This window comes from Pseudonaja textilis, chromosome 1, assembly GCF_049901715.1.
Source record: "Pseudonaja textilis isolate UNSWEBS1 chromosome 1, rPseTex1.2, whole genome shotgun sequence".
Lineage (NCBI taxonomy): Eukaryota > Metazoa > Chordata > Lepidosauria > Squamata > Elapidae > Pseudonaja > Pseudonaja textilis.
The window spans coordinates 138396615-138419162 of NC_141990.1; the positions used below are offsets into that span (position 1 = coordinate 138396615).

The window sequence follows — 22548 nt, forward strand, 5'->3', positions numbered from 1 at the left end:
CAGGACTAGTAGTTAAACACTACAAAGGCTTCCATGCAAATTAGTATATTGTATTCATTAGGTATCATCAATCATAACTTACAGGCATGTAGAAGTTCTTCCAATGTCCAACTTTGCCTCAATAGTGTGAAAAGGTGGTGTTGAGGTAATTCCCCATTAGGAGAATGAGCACATACAGGGAGACATAGTGAGAGAAGTGTTTGAATAATACACACACAGCACACAGATACACTGTACAGTAAATGTAGGTTTTTTACTTTCAATAAAGGTTTAAGCAAAGTTTGAAATAAGCAGTCCAAAATCATTCACAGATAAGTCAGTCAGTTTTCAGTCCAGGGATAATCCAATAACAAAGTCCAGTGTCGAAAACAGTTCAGTGTCAGACTTATATCAAATCCAAGAATAGCAGTCAATTAGGAGGAACGGCAATACTCTCCAACAGAAGGAAAAACAGAGACTCACTCACACTCTTCTGAGACTAAGACTCTGGCTCCATCTTATGGCCGTTTGAGAATTACCCAATTACACTTTTAGGATTCTCTTAAAGAGACAGTATTAAAATGTCTATCCTGGTTTATATATTGTCCAACCCAAATAGCTGTTAGGTGACTTACATTCCTAACAGGTGGTCTCTATCCCATGGCTTAAGAGCAAAAAGAAATCTACTGCCCGATGGTGGGATCCGTGTAGGAATGACAAAACACTCCCCTAGCCCAACCTGAGATTAACCCAGTGGCCAATCAGAATTACAGAAGTGACCCCATGGCATGAACTACATTTCCCATGAAGCATTTCCTTAAGGGGGCAGCACTCATTCCTAAACTAAATATCCACTCCAACCAGCACACTCCCTGCCTGGAATTATAATTCCACTACCGGCTAACTAATAACTAAAATAAATGAGTAAATAGTAATGTAGCATCAAACAATGCAACAATGAGATAGATACGAAGCATGCAAAGCTTGAGGTTCTTCAAGTTCAGTCTTTCTCAGTAGCAACATTAGATTGGTGACCGGCCTGGTGTAGAGCTTCTTGGTGAAAATTTACAGGTCATGACAGGACACTTGTGGCTTCATGATCTGGACCTCGACTTGGCAGACTAGTCCACCAGAGCTGGGTAGGACTTGGTGCCACGAGTTCCAATGCACAACCTTGTCCTTCAACAAGACAAGATCCCTTTCTTCGAGATTCGGTTTGTTGGTCTTCTATTTATGGTGGTCTTGTAAGGTGGACAAGTATTCTTGCTTCCATCACTTCCAGAAGGTGTTGGACAAGACGAGAGACCCCATTGCTAACAACACAACCACGAGCTTAAAAGAACTCGAAGCAGCAGTTAGTGACAGTAGTAGAAAAACAATATACCTTAAATCACAAAGAACCAGAACAAAAGCATTATTTAGAAATGTGCATTTTATAAGAATCTTTTCAAATATATATTCATAATATATTCATAGTTGCATTTAGATACAAATTTAATTTAATGTACAACAGGAATAATTTATTTGTATTTATTTATTAAACACATGAGAACCAGAAACAGATTAGAACAAAGATTAGGACAGAGTTTGGACAAATGTAAGATTGTGCTTAAAGATTCAGGACTTAATTACTTTACTTTTTTGAATTTCTACTTCTGTTAGATTAAATTGAGGGAAGGAATAGCCATAATCTCTTTCTCTGATTGTTCTTTATTATATTTGTACCCCATTTTTCCTATAAGAGCTCAAACTGATGTACTTAGCATTCCCCCCTTCCATGTTTGGCTTCCATGGTTGAGAGTGGGCATTCCTGTCTTAGTCAAGCAGCACTCTAACCACTACACCATACTGACTCTATCTGGTGATGCTCCAATAAAGTGAGATTTCTAGGATGAGGCTGTTGTTATCACCACCTGCCATTTTAACACCACATCCAGGAAGGCTGCGGAAATGAAACCATGTTGCTTCCAACCTATTTTACAAACATTGATACTGACTATTCTCTAGTCCTTCCACTGAAAAGTGGATGAGCTTATTTGACACTAATAAAACTTTGTATTTGAGAGTAGATATGTGTGCATTAATTGATATGTCTAGTTTAATGAAAAGAAGGACTAGGAGTGACATGATAGTAGTATTCCAAGAGCTAAAAGACTGCCACAAAGAAGAAGGAGTCAACCTATTTTCCGAAGCATCTGAAGGCAGGCCAAGAAACAATGGATGAAATCAAGGAGAGAAGCAAACTAGAACTAAGGAGAAATTTCCTGACAGCTAGAACAATTAATCAGTGGAACAACTTGACTCCAGAAGTTGTGGGTGTGTCAACACTGGAGCTTTTTAAGAAGAGATTGGACAATCATTTATCTAAAATGGTTTAGGGTTTCCTGCCTGAGTGGGCGCGTTATACTAGAAACCCTCCAATGTCACTTCCAATTCTGTTATTCTAATAATATATGTAATATATGTAAAATTGGACATCACAATGTGCTCTCCCTTACCTTCTTGAGGTTCTTCACAAAGCACCTCCTGCAGTAGCTGGAAGAGCCCAAACATATCTGCAAAAAGTCCCAGGTTCCCCATTTCAGACTAGATCCCTGTCTCAATCCAGCACATTAGAGAGTATTAATGCAGAATGAAAATGAATGAAAAATCAGCAGACAGCAGTTTCCTAAAGGTATGGAAGCATTCTTCTGCTTGCAGAGCTATGGATATTATTTGAAACCTAAATGCATGAGGAGGATAAGAACCAGCCGAGAATACAGGACACATAAACATTGTGCATCTTGGGGGCTTATCTCATTTGGCCTGCTCAATAGTTAATCCCCATACCCACAGGAGTTCTGCTCAATGTCACAGTAGTCAGTATTTTCTAATCCTGATCCCAAATCTACTATAGCTGCTGTAAAATATATAGGAATAATTTCCTGAGTCAGGGTAATGTATAAGGAATGTCAAGGCAGACTCTGGGAATATTTGCCTTAACTTTGTTTTATTAAAATGAAAGTTTTATTAAGGCATGTGGTGAACTGAGCAGTCCAGATGATTCATGCAGTTATAAACCCGTTACTACACTCCCCATAAATCTAAGAGCCATTGTCCAAAATTTATTCCCTCAAAACATTTTACCATGGTGAGGGAGGCAGACGAGAAACTCTATTTTGGCTTCAGGAATCATTCAATGCTAAGATTACTTAACATGTTCATAATGCAGTTCAAATGAATCATTTTTAAGTTTTTTGGGAGGGTGGGACATGGTATCACATAAGGAATGTGCTCTAAGAACCGGTGTTGTAAGACTGTTTTAATATAACTGTTATCCTTTTTCCCGGTCTCAAATAATGTCATTTCCCACACAATATCTCCCCTCCCACAACCTTGAGAGACTTTCTGGTTTTACAGAAACGTCTCATCCCAAATCTGGATCCTCAACTCAAAAACAAGCAATTCCAAATAGCTCCAAAACCTGCAGTTTAAAAACTATTGCATTATAATGTGTTTGAATGTTTAGCTCCACCAGTTTTTGGCTCATTGAAAGATCAATCGAGGAGCTATTGGATTTTTCTATAGAAGATCCCAGAGTCTGATCTCAACAAGAGAAATAAGGCAATCCTCACAGCATGGAGATTGCCTAAGAATCCCCAAGACCAGGCAACTCTGATGTTGCCACCCCCAAAATAGGATATGGTAAAAGTTGGTAGGGACATACCAAGAGAATCTCATATAGATAGCTCTCTCATATACTCCCAGTCTACAGGTGGAAGGGAACAGACCAACCTTTCCTTCCTGGATTTCCCTTTTATTATAAATTGTGGGAGAAAACTTTGAGTTCTTCTTCATCCCTTGGAGCAGAGGTTTTGAGGTGGTGGAATTTGTTCATGAAAGGCAAAATTCCTGGAACCCCTGATCTAAAGGGGTGAGGCTCTTGAACGTCAGATGGCAAGCCCCATGATTCCCACTGTACGTTAGTACTAATGGTTTTTTTTTAAAAAAATCTTGCCACAGTGTACTATATATTATTTCCACCCTCTCCCCGCTCCCTTGTGGAGGGATTTCCCCTCCCCTTTAGTACTTAAATAAAAACTCTCCACTAGAAAACATTCTGTAAGATATGGAGAATTTTTAATCCTTCACAGAGATTTTTTTTTTTCCTCTCCTAGTCCTTGGGAAGAGTTTTTTCCTCACAGATGAAGGGAGAACAACTTTCTGTGAGAGACTAAAGGGACAAAAACCCTCTATGTCCCCTGTGTAGGTCTCTCTCCCCCACCCTAACTGTAGAACCTCTTCAAATCCTCACAGAAGCCAGTTTGAAAAAAATCCACCTTACGGTCACTTGCCAACAGAATAGTCTGTAAAGCACACGAGGTTTACTTTTGAGCAAAGAGTGGACAACATCTTTGGAGCTGGCCTGGGTTTCTATCAAAATAAAAGAGAAGGCACCATTTTAATACTGGGAGAGCTAATGACATTTGAAGTCAGTTTTGGACATAAGCTGAGGACAGGAAGAGTCATGGGGATGCAACAGAAGTACGAGATCAGCAGCTGATGTTTATCCCACAGCTCAATGCAAGCCTTGTCTGCCTTATCTGTTCCAGGAAATGACACTCCTTGTCTTTTTCCTGTACCTATTTATCCCTGGCTGTGCCATTACCCTTAAAGTGGAAGGAGATTACTCAAGCAGAGTCCAAAAATTATGTCCCTATATGCCAGCCATGATTTCTAAGTAGAGAAAAATAAAGAAAAGCCCTTTTGACACAAACAACAGAAGAGGTTACCATACTTTTCTTTTGATTTGTAATTTTTAGATCTATCATTTATCCAATCTACAACCAATTCAGCATTATGCCATTAATAAGAGTAGTGATAAAATATCAGAGAGTCTGTTTGATGTAGTGGTTAAGGCACCTGGCTAGAAACCAGGAGACCAGGAGTTCTAGTCCTGTTTGAGATATGAAGATGGCTGGATGACCTTAGGCCAGTCACTCTCTTTCACTACTTAGAAGAAGGCAATGGCAAACCATATCTGAAACCTTACCAAGAAAACTGCCAAAGCTTGTCCAGGGATTCAGCAGGAGTCAATGCCGACTCAAAAGGACACTTACACAAATACAACACACAGAAATAGTTGGATGTATCTTTTAGACCAGAAGTGCAAAATCTCATATTCCCCATAAAATATGTAGACAGCTCCCTTCCAAAAGCCTCTGCAAAATTGACCACAATATTGGTTTTAATGTGACAGTTTTAATGTGACAGAAGTGACATTAGTTGCATATAGTGTGACTTTTTTTCTATGACTCCACCCATTTCTTTGTTCTAGCCCTGCCTTCCCGGCATTTGCTTTGGTAAAAGTTTTAAAACAAAAATGGATGCTTATAGCAAACACAATGATTTTTATTAGATTTGTTATCCTCCCCAATAGGATCCGTTGGCAACACATGCAATGGAACTAGAACCACACTACACATTAGGCAGCTTTAACTCTTATTCTCTGGAATCACACAGTGTAGTTTAGCATTCATCAACATCTGTTCACTAGAGTAAGTTCCCGAAGGGGAACGAACTTGGACAGAGAAGAAAGAGGGCCCGTCCTCTGTTCTAATTATTCATATCCTACCATCCTAAGTGGCTGTACTTGGTGCATGTTTTCTTAGGGTAAGATTTTCCATACTCTTAGCCTTTCTCCAATGTACAATCAACAGGGAACTTCCTTGCTGCATATGACCTTGTATGTCTTTCAGCAAGTTCCAAAATACAAATACAAAATCCAGCAGTTGGAGGTTCTACGCGGATTTGCAACTCTCTTTGGGAAAAGCTGGGCCTGTGATGCAATGCCCAGGATGCTTTCAACAAGGCATACAGAGATTCATAATCAACATTTTTATTCTGGAGCAAAAGTACAGTACACAGGAAATTCAAATAAGCAATAATGAGCCAAAATCCCCCTGAAGGATCAAATCCAAAGAGGTAGGTATCCCTAAATCTTATGAGACTACTTCTGTAAATAAATTAATCCAAGTCTCATCAAAGAACAAAGAAGTAAAGGATTTTAACTGATGACTAACCATATAATCATACTTACTAGGATACATTTGAAATGCTATGCCCTAGATGTCACAGGGCAGGGGTTCCCCAACCACCGGTCCATGGACCAGCACTTGTCTGCGGCATGCCAAAAACCGTGCTGTGCAAACAATCAAAGCAGGATGCAGGCAGCACACGAAACCAAGGCCCCACTGGTCTGCAAAAAAAAAACCCTTTCTCCCCCGGTCCATGGTGATGCCCAAAAGATTGGGGGTATGCATATATCTAAAATAGAGTTGGAAGGGATCTTGAAGGTCTTCTAGTCCAACCCTCCTGCTCAAACAGGAAACCCTATACCATTTCAGCAAATGGCTGTCTCGCTGTAATAGGGCATCTGCTTTTGATTTTCTACTCCTGTTTCACGACTGTTAGTGTTTGGGGACAAACCCCCCAAAACAGAATGTGCAGCAGCAGTCAAGCCAGGCAGCCAAATGAGAGAGGAAGGGCCCTAGGGTTTACACACACTGATGACAAACACTGTTTGTAGTTTAAATAGTTGTTTAATCCAATTCGAGTTTAAACATTGTCAATCAGTCCATATGTCATTCACAAATATATCCATTCAGTAACTTAGTCCATGTACTAGTCAGTTCTATATCCTTATCTGCTTGTAAAGATATCTTCTCCTCTGATACCTTTCCTTTTGAAGACAACGCTGAGTATTCACAGGATATCAGCACATCAATGAAGTAGTCCTTTCGTTCAGGTATTCAAACAGTTGTAGCAAACAGTAGCAAGCAGAAATCAAGCAGAGATCAAGCAGAGAGATTAAGCAGAGAGATTACGTTTCTCTTACTGCCTTTTATTGCCGTTTGTGACCGCACCCTTAATTAGTTAATTACAAGCAGTTTGGTGCTTAAAGCTACAAGTTACAAACACCCAAAACTTTGGTTTATATATTTATTCACCCAAACTTAGTTGGTGTATCATTGTTATACCCAACATTCTCCCCTTTTGGGTGATATAAATATATAATACCCTTACAATCTAAAATCATACTTTACACAACTCTCTTGGTGCTTAATGGCACCTTGGGCATCCATTTTGCAAATATCCTGACTCATTGGAGTCTTTGCAGTCTTACAAAGTTCCATCTTATAATCTATTAGCAATTTAGATATCTTATCCTCCTGAGATATCTTAAAACCTTTCTGTGTTTTCAGTATATTCATACCTAGATATTTCTTTATCTCCCCTAATTGCTTGATTTTTATTTTCTTAGCTAATGATGCTATTATTTTATTTGCTTCATCATTAGTTTCTGTAATCAAAGCAATATCATCTGTAAATAATAGTAATAATGATATTTTCCCATTTGTCTCCCTTTTAAATAGACATGGATCGGCTAAACCAGCTTTAAACCCTATATTGTTTAGTTCCTTTACAATATACTGGTTCCATTCATAGCCCGATTGTTTAAGACCATAGAGGCTCTTTTTTAACAACCAATAATCATTATTATTTTCACCTTTAAATCCAATAGGTTTTTTCATGTATACAGTATGTCTTAGTGGAGCGTGCAAGTAAGCAGTTTCTACATCTAGATGGTTGACTATATATTTCTTACTTGCTGCCCACACTAAAGCTGCCCTTAATGTTGCTGCTTTAAGGCTAGGTGCAAATGCCTCGTCATAGTCATTGGCATTTTGTCTAAAAACCTTGGGCTACTAATCGTGCCTTATAGATTATATTACCATCTTTTTCAGTTTTTATCTTAAAAATCCATTTGCAGCCAATGGGTTTTATATCAACAGGTAATCTCGCATTTTCATATACTTTCATATCCTTTAAGGATTTCAATTCCCTATTCATTGCTGCATACCAACTTTCCTTATCTTTAGTAGGATACATTTTTATTTCATCTACAGTATATGGAACTTTATTAATCTGGCACACTGTGTTAGCCTGGTATCTATCAGGCGGTCTAGATATTCATGTAGTTCTTCTGGGAATTACAGGGCTTGTATGAGGACTTTTTTGAATTACTACCTGTTCATGTTCCTCAGCTTGCTCAGCTATTGGTACTATTTCTTCCTTTATGGGCTCTATCTCTGCCTGTATTTCTCTCTTTACTTTATTCTTAAAGTTACAGGGATAATTAATGGGATTTCTATAGGATTCAATAATTACTTCTTTATTGTTATCCTGTTCTAACTTATCCCATCCTACGTGCTCTAGAAATTGGGCATTGGCACTGCATAACACTTTAGATGTGCCTTTCTCCCAAAATCTATATGCCCTATGGTTTGCTTGGTAACCAACGAAGAATAATTGTTTAGCTCTGTGTTGCCCTTTACGCCTGAGTTGTGTAGGGATATGCACCCATGCTGGTGCACCAAATGTGTGCAGGTAACTCAGATCAGGCTTCCTGCCATGCCACATGGTGAATGGTATTTCACCAGTAGTTGTGTTAACAACGTTGTTCAATATGTTATTAGCACACATTGTGGCCTCCCCCACAAAGAATCAGGTAATCCAGAATCAGTTAACATTGTTCTAACCATTGCCTGTAGTGTTTGGCCTCTTCTCTCAATAAATGCGTTGTGTTGTGGTCTGTATGGTGCAGATTTCTTGTGCTCTATTCCAGCTACCTTTAATCTATTCTGGAATTTGCTGTTAACAAATTCCGTACCATTATCTGTCACTAGGGTTATCAATTGCCGTTTAGTCTTTCTTTCTGCAAATTTTAACCAGTCGAAGAAATGTTGATATGTTTCAGTTTTGCTTTTCATTAGGTAGCAAAACCCATATCTAGAATAATGGTCCATAATGCTCAGTATATATCGAGCACCCCCCATACTGGGTTTCTTTGGACCTATAATGTCTGCAAATACTACTTCTAAAGGTTCTTTAGTTTTGAAACCATTTAGCTTATTTGCAGGCAATATTTTACTCTTATCTTCACAGCAGACATTACAACGCAAATATTTATCACATGGTTTTAACCTTATTCCATCAGATAACTCTACTGTACGTTTTAGCATTTTAAAATTTACATGCCCCAAACGCCTATGCAATAAATGGATACATTCATTATGAGGCTTTATATTGTTAAATACAGTCTGTGCCTCCCCTTTCTTACTATCATGTAATACATACAATGTTCCATTTAAAGCTGCAGTTACCTTTTTGTTATCTTTTTCAATTATGCAATTATTATCCTTAAATGTAATTACATAACCTAGTTTGTCTAATACCCTTACAGAAAGCAAGTTCACCTTTAACTGTGGTACATACAACATTTTTATATCCTGGTTTAAGCATGGACAGTATGCAATACCTTCTCCCTTGGCCTTGAGGTTCCAGCCATTAGCAAGTGATATATGTTGAGAGCTTGTAGACATTTTTATAAATTTTGTCTTATCTCTCGTGATGCAGTGGGATGCACCACTGTCCACCACCCATAAATCATTCTTCACATCACAGTTGCTAAACATGGCTAGTTCAAAAGATTTCTTTGGCTTTTTTACATTCTGGCTTTTTTCTTTTCTGCAGAATCTTGCCAAATGTCCTCTGCTCCACAATTAAAACACCTTTTAATTGTGTATGCCGTCGAAGATAAATTCTCTTCTTCCGGGTGCTTTAATTTACTTAGTTGGTTTCTTTCAAGCTTTGAAGATAATTTCTCTTCTTTATTAGGTTTATCTTCTCTCAGCTGGTCACGTTCACACCTTCTTCTGGCTTCTTCTAATAGCCTGCCGGTAATCTCAGTTAATGATAAACTATCTTTTGGCAATACTTCTAAAGCAGTCACATAATCATCATAACTTTGATCTAATGAAGATAGTATGATGTATACTTGTTGCAACTCATTAAATATAAGCTCTTTTTCTTGTAATTCCTGAAAAATGCTCTTCATACAATTTAAATGAGTTAACATGTCTCCATTCTTCTGAAGATGTGTTCGAAATAGTTTGCGTGTAAGATATATATGAGCTCCTACACTGTCCCGAACATATATCTTCCTGAGGTTCTCCCAGCAGTTCGCAGCGTTTTCCTCTCCACGGATATGGATAAGTTGCTGGTCAGAGAGAGACAGTCCTATGATGCATAAAGCCTGCTCATTCTTTCGTTTATAGTCTTGTATCTTTTTGTCATCCTCCTCAACATCAGGATCTAAGTTAGTCACATCTGGTGGGTTTGTTATTATGTCCCACAAACCTTCTCTTCGTAGAAGTAAACTACATTTCATTGACCATGAAACATAGTTTGTTCCATCTAGTCTGGATATCATGGACAGATTAGGCAAATTTACTTGTGCCATTGTTCTTCAGGTAAACAACTATTTAAAAATCAATGAAAAACAGTTTGTTTTTACAGCAATGTGCAACTCACACCAACTCTCACTGCTATATCATGGTTAGTTAGACTGTGCTCACTGGGCCCATAACCAATGTTAGTGTTTGGGGACAAACCCCCCAAAACAGAATGTGCAGCAGCAGTCAAGCCAGGCAGCCAAATGAGAGAGGAAGGGCCCTAGGGTTTACACACACTGATGACAAACACTGTTTGTAGTTTAAATAGTTGTTTAATCCAATTCGAGTTTAAACATTGTCAATCAGTCCATATGTCATTCACAAATATATCCATTCAGTAACTTAGTCCATGTACTAGTCAGTTCTATATCCTTATCTGCTTGTAAAGATATCTTCTCCTCTGATACCTTTCCTTTTGAAGACAACGCTGAGTATTCACAGGATATCAGCACATCAATGAAGTAGTCCTTTCGTTCAGGTATTCAAACAGTTGTAGCAAACAGTAGCAAGCAGAAATCAAGCAGAGATCAAGCAGAGAGATTAAGCAGAGAGATTACGTTTCTCTTACTGCCTTTTATTGCCATTTGTGACCGCACCCTTAATTAGTTAATTACAAGCAGTTTGGTGCTTAAAGCTACAAGTTACAAACACCCAAAACTTTGGTTTATATATTTATTCACCCAAACTTAGTTGGTGTATCATTGTTATACCCAACAACGACGACCATGCTTTTTAAATGTACAAGGGAGACAAAGCCACATGCTTCCATACTACCCAATCCTGCCATCAGTTAGCAAGGATTTGAAACAGGATGTTGAGATTTTGCATTATCTGACGTATTTTGAAATCTCCAATGTCACAGCAAGCATGTAAGAAACCTAAGAGTTCAAGAAACTTATAGAAAAGCAGCTGTTAGTGTTTGGGGATAAACCCCTGAGCTGAGTGCACAGCAGCAGTCAAGCCAGGCAGCCAAATGAGAGAGAGGCTGGGCCCAGGAGTATACACACACTTGAGACAAATACACTGTTTGTGGTTTAAATAGGTATTTAATTCATACAGAGATTAAGAATAGTCATTCAGTCCATATGTCAGTATCCAGTTTATCAATCCAGTTATCAAGTCTTTTAAACAGTAAATACAATGTCTTTATCTGCTTGTAATCTTCTCTCTATGATACCTTTCTCACCAAGACAATGCTGAATCCTCAGCTCACTAGGCAAACAGTCCTTGTGTTCAGGTGAAATGGTATCTGGCACAGTAGCCTCCAAGAGTAAGCAGATAGACGTTCCAACAACAGTAGGCAACAGACCTGGAACAGTAACCAGGTGCATCCAGAAGCCGGACTCAGACAGTTGCATCCCGAAGCCGGGCTCATACAGTTGCATCCAGAAGCCGGACTCAGACAGTTGCATCCAGAAGCCGGGGCTATTACGTTTCCCCTCCTACCTTTATGGCTGCCTGCAACCGCACCCACAATGACATTGCAGTTTCTTGTGCTTAAAGCTACATAGCATTTAATCCTAGGTTCATATATTTATTCACCCAAACCAGTTGGAGTATCCATATACCCAACATTCTCCCCTTTTGGGTGATATAAATATATAACCTTTACATTCTAAACCCATATTTTTGACAACTCTCTATATGCTTAATAGCACCTTGGGCTTTAGTAAAATGATCAGCTACATTGTCCTCCGACATACAGTATTCCAGCTGTATCAATTTACTCTGTACAGATTCTCTTACATTAAGATACCTCAAATCTGTATGCTTACTTCTAGTTTTAACTGCAATACTAGTGGCCATTTTAATTGCTGCCTGATTATCCTCATGTACAACTACAGGGTAATTTACAGTTATACCCATATCCTTCAACATTTGTTTGTACATAATCAACTCAGTACATAATAATGATAAACAGGAGAATTCTGCCTCCATAGTAGACAAACTTATATGCTGTTGCCTTATTGACTTCCAGCCTATTAATGTCTTACCCAGCATTATGGCTGTTCCTGAAGTCGACTTTCTTGTATCTCTTTCTGATGCAAAACTAGCATCTGCATAAGCACTCAATATGAGATCACCTTCTGGTTCTAAATACAGTGCATGGTGTAATGTACCTTTAAGATATCTTAGGATTCTTTTCAATGCTATCCAGTGACATTGAAGTGGGTCATTATTGTGCCGAGCCAGCTGATTAATACTAAAAGCAATATCTGGCCTTGACCAATTGCTAATATATGATAAGCTACCAATCAAGGATTGATACAGTTCCTTATCACTTTTGGGACTTTGTGTATCCATTTTGCAAATATCCTGACTCATTGGAGTCTTTACAGGCTTACAAAGTTCCATTTTATAATCTATTAGCAATTTAGATATCTTATCTTCCTGAGATATCCTAAACCCTTTCTGTGTTCTCAGTATATTTAAACCTAGATATCTTTTTATCTCCCCTAATTGCTTGATTTTCACTTTCTTGGCTAATGATGATATTATTTCATTTGCTTCATCATTAGTCTTAGTTATCAGAGCAATATCATCAGTAAACAACAATAATAATGATATCTTCCCATTCTTTTCTCTCTTAAATAGACATGGGTCAGCTAAACCAGCTTTAAATCCTATATTGGTCAGTTCCTTTACAATATACTGGTTCCATTCATAGCCCGATTGTTTAAGACCATAAAGGCTCTTCTTTAATAACCAACAATCATTATTATTGTCTCCTTTAACTCCATTAGGCCTTTTCATATACACAGTATGTCTTAGTGGAGCATGCAAGTAAGCAGTTTCCACATCTAAATGGTTAACTATATATTTCTTGCTTGCTGCCCACACTAAAGCTGCCCTTAACGTAGCTGCTTTAAGACTAGGTGCAAATACTTCATCATAGTCTTTTGCACTTTGTCTAAAGCCTTGGGCTACTAACCTTGCCTTATGGATTGTGTTTCCATCCTTATCTGTTTTTATTTTAAAAATCCATTTGCAGCCAATGGGTTTTTCATTACTAGGTAATCTCACGTTTTCATACACCTTCATATCCTTCAGAGACTTCAATTCTTTATTAATTGCTGCATACCAATTTTCTTTCTCTTTAGAAGGATACCTTTTTATCTCATCCACAGTAGATGGAACTCTATTTACCTGGCACACTGTGTTAGCCTGGTATCTATCAGGCGGTCTAGAAATTCGTGTAGTCCTTCTGGGTATTACTGGGCTTGGTTGAGTTACAACCTGTTTCTCATCTTCAGCTATTTCTTCCTCTACTTCTTTCTTAAAGTTACAGGGATACTTAATGGGATTTCTGTAGGATTCAATAATCACCTCGTTATTGCTATCCTGCTCTAACTTATCCCATCCTACGTGCTCTAGAAATTGGGCATTTGCACTACATAACACTCTAGATGTGCCTTTCTCCCAAAATCTATATGCCCTATGGTTAGCTTGGTAACCAACGAAGAATAATTGTTTAGCTCTGTGTTGCCCTTTGCGCTTGAGTTTTGTAGGGATATGCACCCATGCTGGTGCACCAAATGTGTGCAGGTAACTCAAATTAGGCTTCCTGCCATGCCACATGGTGAATGGTATTTCACCAGTAGTTGAGTTAACCACATTGTTTAATAAATGATTAGCACACATTGTTGCCTCCCCCCACAAAGAATCAGGTAACCCAGAATCAGTTAACATAGTATGGGTCATCGCCTGCAATGTTTGGCCTCGCCTTTCAATATATGCATTGTGCTGTGGTCTGTATGGTGCAGATGTCTTATGAGCTATTCCAGCTGCCTTTAACCTAGTCTGGAATTTGCTGTTAATAAACTCCGTGCCATTATCTGTCACCAAGGTTATCAGTTGCCGTTTGGTTTTTCTTTCAGCAAACTTTAACCATTTGAAGAAATGTTGATATGTTTCAGTTTTGCTTTTCATTAGGTAGCAAAACCCATATCTAGAGTAATGGTCCATAATGCTCAGTATATATCGAGCACCCCCCATACTGGGTTTCTTTGGACCTATAATGTCTGCAAATACTACTTCTAAAGGTTCTTTAGTTTTGAAACCATTTAGCCTATTTGCAGGCATTATTTTACTCTTATCTTCACAACAGACATTACAACGCAAATACTTATCACAGGGTTTTAACCTTATCCCTTCAGATAACTCTACTGTACGTTTTAGCATTTTAAAATTCACATGCCCCAAACGCCTATGCAATAAATGGATACATTCATCATGAGGCTTGACATTATTAAATACAGTTTGTGCCTCCCCTTTCTTACTATCATGTAAGACATATAATGCTCCATTTAAAGCTGCAGTTACCTTTTTGCCATCTCTTTCCAGTTTGCACTTATTATTCTTAATATCACAATTGCTAAACATGGCCAGTTCAAAGGATTTCTTTGGCTTCTTTAAATTCTGGCTTTTTCCTTTTCTGCAGAATCTTGCCAAATGTCCTCTGCCTCCACAATTAAAACACTTTTTAATTGTGTATGCCGTTGAAGATAACTTCACTTCTTCCGGGTGCTTTACTTTACACAGCTGGTTTCTCTCAGGCTTTGAAGATAATTTCTCTTCATTAGGCTTATCTTCCCTCAGCTGTTCACGTTCACTCCTTCTCCTGGCTTCCTCTAATAGCCGGCCGGTTATCTCAGTTACTGATAAACTGTCTTTAGGCAATACTTCCAATGCAGTCACAAAATCATCATAGCTTCGATCCAGAGAAGACAGTATGATGTATACTTGTTGCAACTCATTAAATATAAGCTCTTTTTCTTGCAGTTGTTGAAAAATGCTTTTCATACAGTTTAAATGAGTTAACATGTCTCCATTTATCTCAAGATGTGTTCTAAACAGCTTCCGTGTAAGATTGATATGAGCTCCTACACTGTCTCGAACATAAATCCTTTTAAGATTATCCCAGCATTCTGCAGCATTTTCCACTCCACGGATATGAATGAGTTGCTGGTCAGACAGGGTGAGACCTATGATGCACAAAGCCTGTTCATTCTTTCTTTCATAGTCCTGTATCAGTTTATAATCCTCTTCATCATTAGGATTTAAGTTTGATACATCTGGTGGGTTTGTAATTATGTCCCACAAACCTTCTCTTCGTAGCAGTAAACTACACTTCATAGACCATGAAACATAGTTTGTTCCATCTAGTCTGGATATCATGGACAGACTTGGCAAATTTACTTGTGCCATTGCTCTGCAGAAAAATAACTATTTAACAAACAGTTTGTCTTTACAGCAATGTGTAACTCTTGACCAAAACTCTCACTGGTATATCCTGGTTAGCTAGACTGTGCACACTGCTGGGCCCATAACCAATGTTAGTGTTTGGGGATAAACCCCTGAGCTGAGTGCACAGCAGCAGTCAAGCCAGGCAGCCAAATGAGAGAGAGGCTGGGCCCAGGAGTATACACACACTTGAGACAAATACACTGTTTGTGGTTTAAATAGGTATTTAATTCATACAGAGATTAAGAATAGTCATTCAGTCCATATGTCAGTATCCAGTTTATCAATCCAGTTATCAAGTCTTTTAAACAGTAAATACAATGTCTTTATCTGCTTGTAATCTTCTCTCTATGATACCTTTCTCACCAAGACAATGCTGAATCCTCAGCTCACTAGGCAAACAGTCCTTGTGTTCAGGTGAAATGGTATCTGGCACAGTAGCCTCCAAGAGTAAGCAGATAGACGTTCCAACAACAGTAGGCAACAGACCTGGAACAGTAACCAGGTGCATCCAGAAGCCGGACTCAGACAGTTGCATCCCGAAGCCGGGCTCATACAGTTGCATCCAGAAGCCGGACTCAGACAGTTGCATCCAGAAGCCGGGGCTATTACGTTTCCCCTCCTACCTTTATGGCTGCCTGCAACCGCACCCACAATGACATTGCAGTTTCTTGTGCTTAAAGCTACATAGCATTTAATCCTAGGTTCATATATTTATTCACCCAAACCAGTTGGAGTATCCATATACCCAACAGCAGCTCCTGGTTTATAGAACAACTTTTACATAAACATAAAGGCAGCTGCTTGATACCACATTTGTGTTTTGTGTTTCAGTACTACCTGTGATGACCAGTACCAGGGTATCTGAAGTATAGGTATTTTTTATTACTTGAGTTCTTCCTTTATTTCTTAACTCAAGGCAGTGAACATATCCAATACAACTTGCTCCTTCTATTTTCCCCACAACAACATCTCTGTGAGGTGGGTTGGGCTGAGAGACATTGACGGGCCCAAGGTCACTCAACTGGCTTTCATGGCTAAGGTTAGACTAGAATTCAGAGTCTCTGGCTCTCTAATCTAGTGCCTTAACCATTAGATCAAACTGACTGTCTTTCACTGTAAATGACAGGAATTTCATTCTGAATAAAAAGATATGTTTCTAGATATGCTCCATTTTGGAAAGGCACACTCATTTTAATCATAATTAATGTAATTACTCATAGTTATTTTAAAAACTCATTTTTTTTTCAGAATGCCTTGGAATTGTAGGCCAAGGCACACATGCTTGGAAATCACAGAATGAATTGATTGCTTTCATGGCCATCTTCTGTTGTGTTTAACACTATTTTAAAAGGGGAAAAATCAACTTAAGAAGCAGCTAGCAAGTTTTAATAGCCCATATAATGTTAGGGAGCCATGAGACAGGAGGAGGATCAAAGTATATTTTGCAAAATGTATTTAGTAGAACATACAGGTAATCCTCGACTTACAGCAGTTCATTTAGTGACCATTTGAAGTTACAACAGCATTGAAAACAGTGACTTAGAATAGTTTTTCACATTTATGACTGTTGCAGCATCCCCATAGTCAAAATTCAAACACTTTTCAACTGATTTCTCATATTTATGACTACTGTATTGCAGTGTCCCGGGGTCATGTGATCACCTTTTGCAAACTTCTGACAAGCCAAGTCTATGGGGAAGCCCAATTCACTTAACAACCAGGTTACTAACTTAACAACTGAAATGATTCACATAACAACTGTGGAATGAAAGGCCTTAATATGGGGCAAAATTCAGTTAACAAATGACTCATGTAGCAACAGAAATTTAGTTTAGTTTAGTTTGTTGTCATTGCACCTCATACAATGAAATCGAACAACATCTTCAGTGCACATCATAACCATGAAAATAAACACAAACAAAATCCTTCACACTCCACACATTGAACCGGAAACCCCTGACACCACACCAACACTGCACTATACAGCAGAATTCAAAAGAGCTACTGCTCTGGGATAGAAGCTGTTTTTCAGCCTGTTTGTGCTTGTTTTTAATATTCTGTACCGTCTGCCAGATGGCAATAGTTCAAAAAAAAAAAAGGGGGGGTTGCCCAGAATGAGATGGATCTTTAAGAATGTTTTGAACTTTCAAGGCAGCAAGAGCTATAAAGCTCTTCCAAAGAGGGGAGAGGGCAACCAATGATCTTCTGGGCAATGACATTAACCCTCTGGAGTGTTTTCCTATCTGCCACTGTGCAATTGGCAAACCATACTTTGGGCTTTTTATTTTTGGGCTTAATCATGGTTTTAAGTCAAGGGCTACCAGCAGTAAATTTGGTTCTGTACCAAATATAGAACCATGTATGACAACTAGTATATTACCTGTTTTTGGAGTGACAGTAGTTTTCTTCTTGATGTCTGACTTGGTAAACAGCTAGATTTCTGTATTAAAATCCTTCTGTTGAATTTCTTATCAATGTTTTATTGGTGAAATAGAATTCCAATGCTGATAGACCTGTAGAATGTGCTTAGGAAGATGGAAATTCCATAACATCTCATTGTCCTCATGTAACACCTATTCACAGACCAGGGAGCCACAGTTCAGACAGAGCATGGTGAAATAGATTATCTCTAGCTCAGCAAAAGGAATGAGATATACTCTTTCTGAATTTATTCGGCCCTTATACTGACTACGTAGTGACGGAAATTGGATTAGAAGAAGTTGAGTATGGTCTTAAAACTGGAATAAGAAATTTCAGTTACTATACTGATGACATTATTCTGGTAGCTCAAAATGCAATTGATCTGAAAATTCTAATAATGAAAGTCAAGAAGTATAATGAAAACATGGGACTAATACTGAATCTCAAGACAACATAATAGTAAAGACAGCAGATACGGCAGCCAGCTCACAATTGACAATGAAGATACTGCAGTGGTGGACAGCATCTTTCTTTTATGAGCAACTATCAGAAATAAAAGAATCAGCAGACCAGAAATATACCACAAACTAACACTTAGCATAACAACCATGTATGCAGAATCAGACACTGTGATGTATAATAACATACCTACAAAGGTCAGAATTTTGCAGACAATTAACTTTGAAAAAGCAGGATAGAAAGTTTATTGATATTTTAAAATTCTGATGTTGGAAAAGATCCTGAGAATGCCATGAATAACAAATTCATCACAGAACACACGAATCCAAAGTTCTCATTTGAGGCATAAATAACCAGGGTCAAATTTTCATATTATGAGCACATTATTTGAAGACCTAGCTTTCTTGAGAAGTATATAATGATTTTTTAACCCCTAGTGACCACATTAATAGATCTTCTCCATGACAATCTCTCCTTAACTTGGTCTTTGAAGTCTTCCAACGGTGCCCTCATCACCTCTGTAACCGAGTTCATTATGAAGAGCAGAGATCTGAAAATGAATGCTTCTAAAAAGGTACTTGTTTTTTTTACAAAGAAATTGAAGCCAACAAAGCCAAGTTATACACAAATGGCTAAAAATGACAGCAAATCAATGAATTTGTGCACCTGATAGAATGTCTATTAAAAATGGGATGCAGATATTTTGAATATTCAGAAGAGACTTACTGGCCGATTCAAACTTCTAGATGTCTCACTAGGTTTGTATTTATAAACAAATCTATTTTTGTAATGGTGTGATACCAAGGTAAAATATATTTGCCTTCTTTTTTTCCTCATATATACTTGAAAAGAGAAGGTGACCCAGCTTTTAATGTTATACCAAGCAATAATATAAAATATATAGAAGTACTGGCTGGGTCAACAACTGCTAAAGTTTTTGTCTCTCTGACGTCATAAGTAATTATTAATCTGGATATGTTTTCTTAACTTTTATGTTTATTTTTAAAACACATAGTCTTCCAAAAAAAGTCAGTAAATTCTGTTTCACATAAACACTTCATCAATTCTATTGCCAGGATATTTGTACCCTAAAGAGTAAACCCTACAATTGAAGTATTAGAAACAGACTGATTGAGTCCATGGCATAGTGTTCTCCCAGTGGCTTCAGTATGTCAGATTGGAACACAGAACAGTGTATAACATAAATAATTTTTCAGCTTTACTCTATTACACAGGAGTTCTAGGGGGATTTTTACAGCAGCTGGTGTTAAAAGCCATGCAAAATCAAAAGAAAATAGACTTCATATTTAAGCAAAATCACAAAGCGCAGAAGAGAGAACATTCTCCAAGAGTTCAAAAGATTCCAGACTTTGTTACATGCATCCATGTAAAACTATTCCCATTCCTATGTAAATTCTTTGTACACAAAACACAACACTGAAATCAATGGAAACATTACACTGGCTTGGATTACCACTCCTAGAATGCAACCTGGAATTTGGAGGTATTGCATTAGGTCACATCTATACTATAGGTAGTCCTTGACTTAAGACCACAATTTAGCCCAAAATTTCTGTTGCTAACCAAAACAGCGGTTAAGTGAGTTTTGCCCTATTTTATGATATTTTTTGCCACAATTGTTAATCCCTGCAGGTATTAAATTAGTAACAATTGTTAAATGAATCTGGCTTCCCGATTGACTTTGCTTGTCAGAGGATCACAAAAGATGATCCCATGTCCCCAGGACATTACAACTGCAATAATAAATGCCAAGTATTGACAATCCAATGTCATTTTTATGAAAGCAAGCAGAGATAGAGATTGCCTTGCTATATAGGAGAAATAATGTTAAGACTGCTCTCTGGGCATCTATAGTGATATCCCTATACAGAAGTAGCCTTGTATTTAGCCATCATTCAAAGGTAGAAGGGACATATTTATTGATATGATTTTATACTTCCCAATCCTATCATTTGGAGGAGTATATGAGGCACTGGCAGTGTGGCCACTTATGACATTCCACAATGCATTCGGAATCAATAAATAGAGATATGAAATCATCTCTAATAAAAAAACTACTTTATGTATATAGGTGCTCTCTGAGATTTGGAAATAAATGTTCCGTATCACTCAGGAAGCCTATCAGAAGTGAAAAAGCTCCCTCTAGCAAAGATACCTACATGATTCCATCTCATAGGAAGAAAATGCCTGAGAAAGGTCATAGAAATACCAAACATATAAATTAAACATAAATATCAAGCAAATAAACAAGGAAGATATGAAAATGTTAAGCAGTATAATCAATTGGTTATCACGAGAAACACTCATGACCTTTGGAAGGATTCAAGAAGACCGTGTTCAGTTGAATTTTGTACTTGTGCAACTGAAATTAGGATTGACCCAACCAAGATGATTAGGAGACTGGAGACTAAAATGTACAATGAATAGTTGTAAGTATCGGCATGGCTAGTCTAGTGAAGAAAAAGACCAGGAGTGACATGATAGCAATGTTCCAATATTTGAGGGGCTGCCACAAAGAGGAGAGGGTCCAGCTATTTTCCAAAGTACCCAAAGGCCAGACAAGGAATGGGTGGAAACTGATCAAGGAGAGATTCAATCTAGAAATAAGGAGAAATATTCCGACAGTCAGAACAAATCAATCAATGGAACAGCTTGCCTTCAGAAATTGTGAGAGGTTCATCACTGGAAGCTTTCAAGAAGAGACTGGATTGCCATTTGTCAGAAATGGTGTAGGGTCTCCTGCTTGGGCAGGGGGTTGGAGTAGATGACCTATAACTCTGTTAATCTGAATACCCATCCAAGGTACACAGTTCCCTCCATCCTTGTAGCTGAGATAGCTGCCAATGGAAGTGCAACTTGCACCTAAGCAGCCTAAATTATATAAAAATCAGTGGTTGAAATGAAAACATTGTTAGAACAAGAACTTCCAAGCAAACATAGAATGAATAATATGAGAATTGCCTGGTGAAAAGAATGAGAAATATTGAACCTGTATTAATACTTATAATTTCTGTTGGAATAGGCAAATATCTTGTCATATGAGATGCAGGAGGAACAAAATAACTACCAGCAACAAGTAGTTTTCAAAGTTTGTTCGTTTGTTTGTTTATTAAATTTATATGCCACCCATTTAGCTGCTAAGTGACTCCTGACATATAAAAGCCACTGAAACACATGAGAAAGTAAAAGGGTATCCTCTACCTTCCTTTAGAATGACTTTTTTCTAGGAGACAAGAAGTGATCAGAAAGGATTTCAGAGCTGAGTAGTGAATTCATTATGAGCATGGAGGACATTATCAATACTTATTAGTGTGGAGGAGGTTCCTTTGAGTTTTGGTCTGGAGAAGAGGGGCAAAAATCAAGGCTGTCTCAGCCATCAAGATTGACTAGAATACATCAGCAGGATTTGTGCAATCTTTGAAGAAAAGAAAAGTGTAAAGTATAAGAAAGAAGGCATTCGGAAAGAATTCATTCCAATCAAGAAAGAATGCATCTCTTCCCAAGAGATGGATGAGGCCTGGTCTGGTGCAATAATTTGACACTGGCTATCAGCCATAGTTGAAATAGATTCCAAATTTTAGGAATGTAATTGAAAAATATTAACATTTTTAAATTGTAACACTGTACCAAGAAAATTATTCAAACTATTATGAATATTCCATAAATATAGAGTACCTAAACAGTATTTATTTATTTATTTTTATTTGCTTGTCAAACATGTACAAGATAACAAGTATAAGTATGAACATAAACAAGAACAAAGGGAGTAAATACAGATAAATGGGGACAGTAAGACAGAGACTTATCACAAAATGATGCTTATTATATACCTTCAAACTGATTAAATCTCCAACACAGAAAAGCAATTAATCAAGCCTTTTTAAATAGCCATTGGGGAGTCCAATAGACCTCAATTTTTTGATAAATTAATCTTATTTTAAAGTTATAAAAACATATCTAACATTTTAAAATTAGAACTTTTAGTTCCCTATCCAAATAGTTTTCCATTATTAACATTGCGTCTTTGAGGCTGTGAACAAATATTTAACAAATATCCAACAAATATTTAACTGATGAAAGAAAA

At 37.7% G+C, this 22548-nt stretch overlaps 1 long non-coding RNA gene across 1 annotated transcript in view; it reads right to left on the minus strand.

Moving 5' to 3' along the window:
• Positions 1-310: 310 nt before the first annotated feature.
• The window catches only part of LOC148127836 (uncharacterized), a 41424-nt gene continuing 19186 nt past the window's right edge, over positions 311-22548 (minus strand). The window contains exons 2-3 of the long non-coding RNA XR_015741148.1: positions 2478-2534; positions 311-1363 (exon numbers count right to left, since the gene is read on the minus strand). This is a non-coding gene — a long non-coding RNA (uncharacterized LOC148127836). The remainder of the gene's footprint in view (positions 1364-2477; positions 2535-22548) is intronic.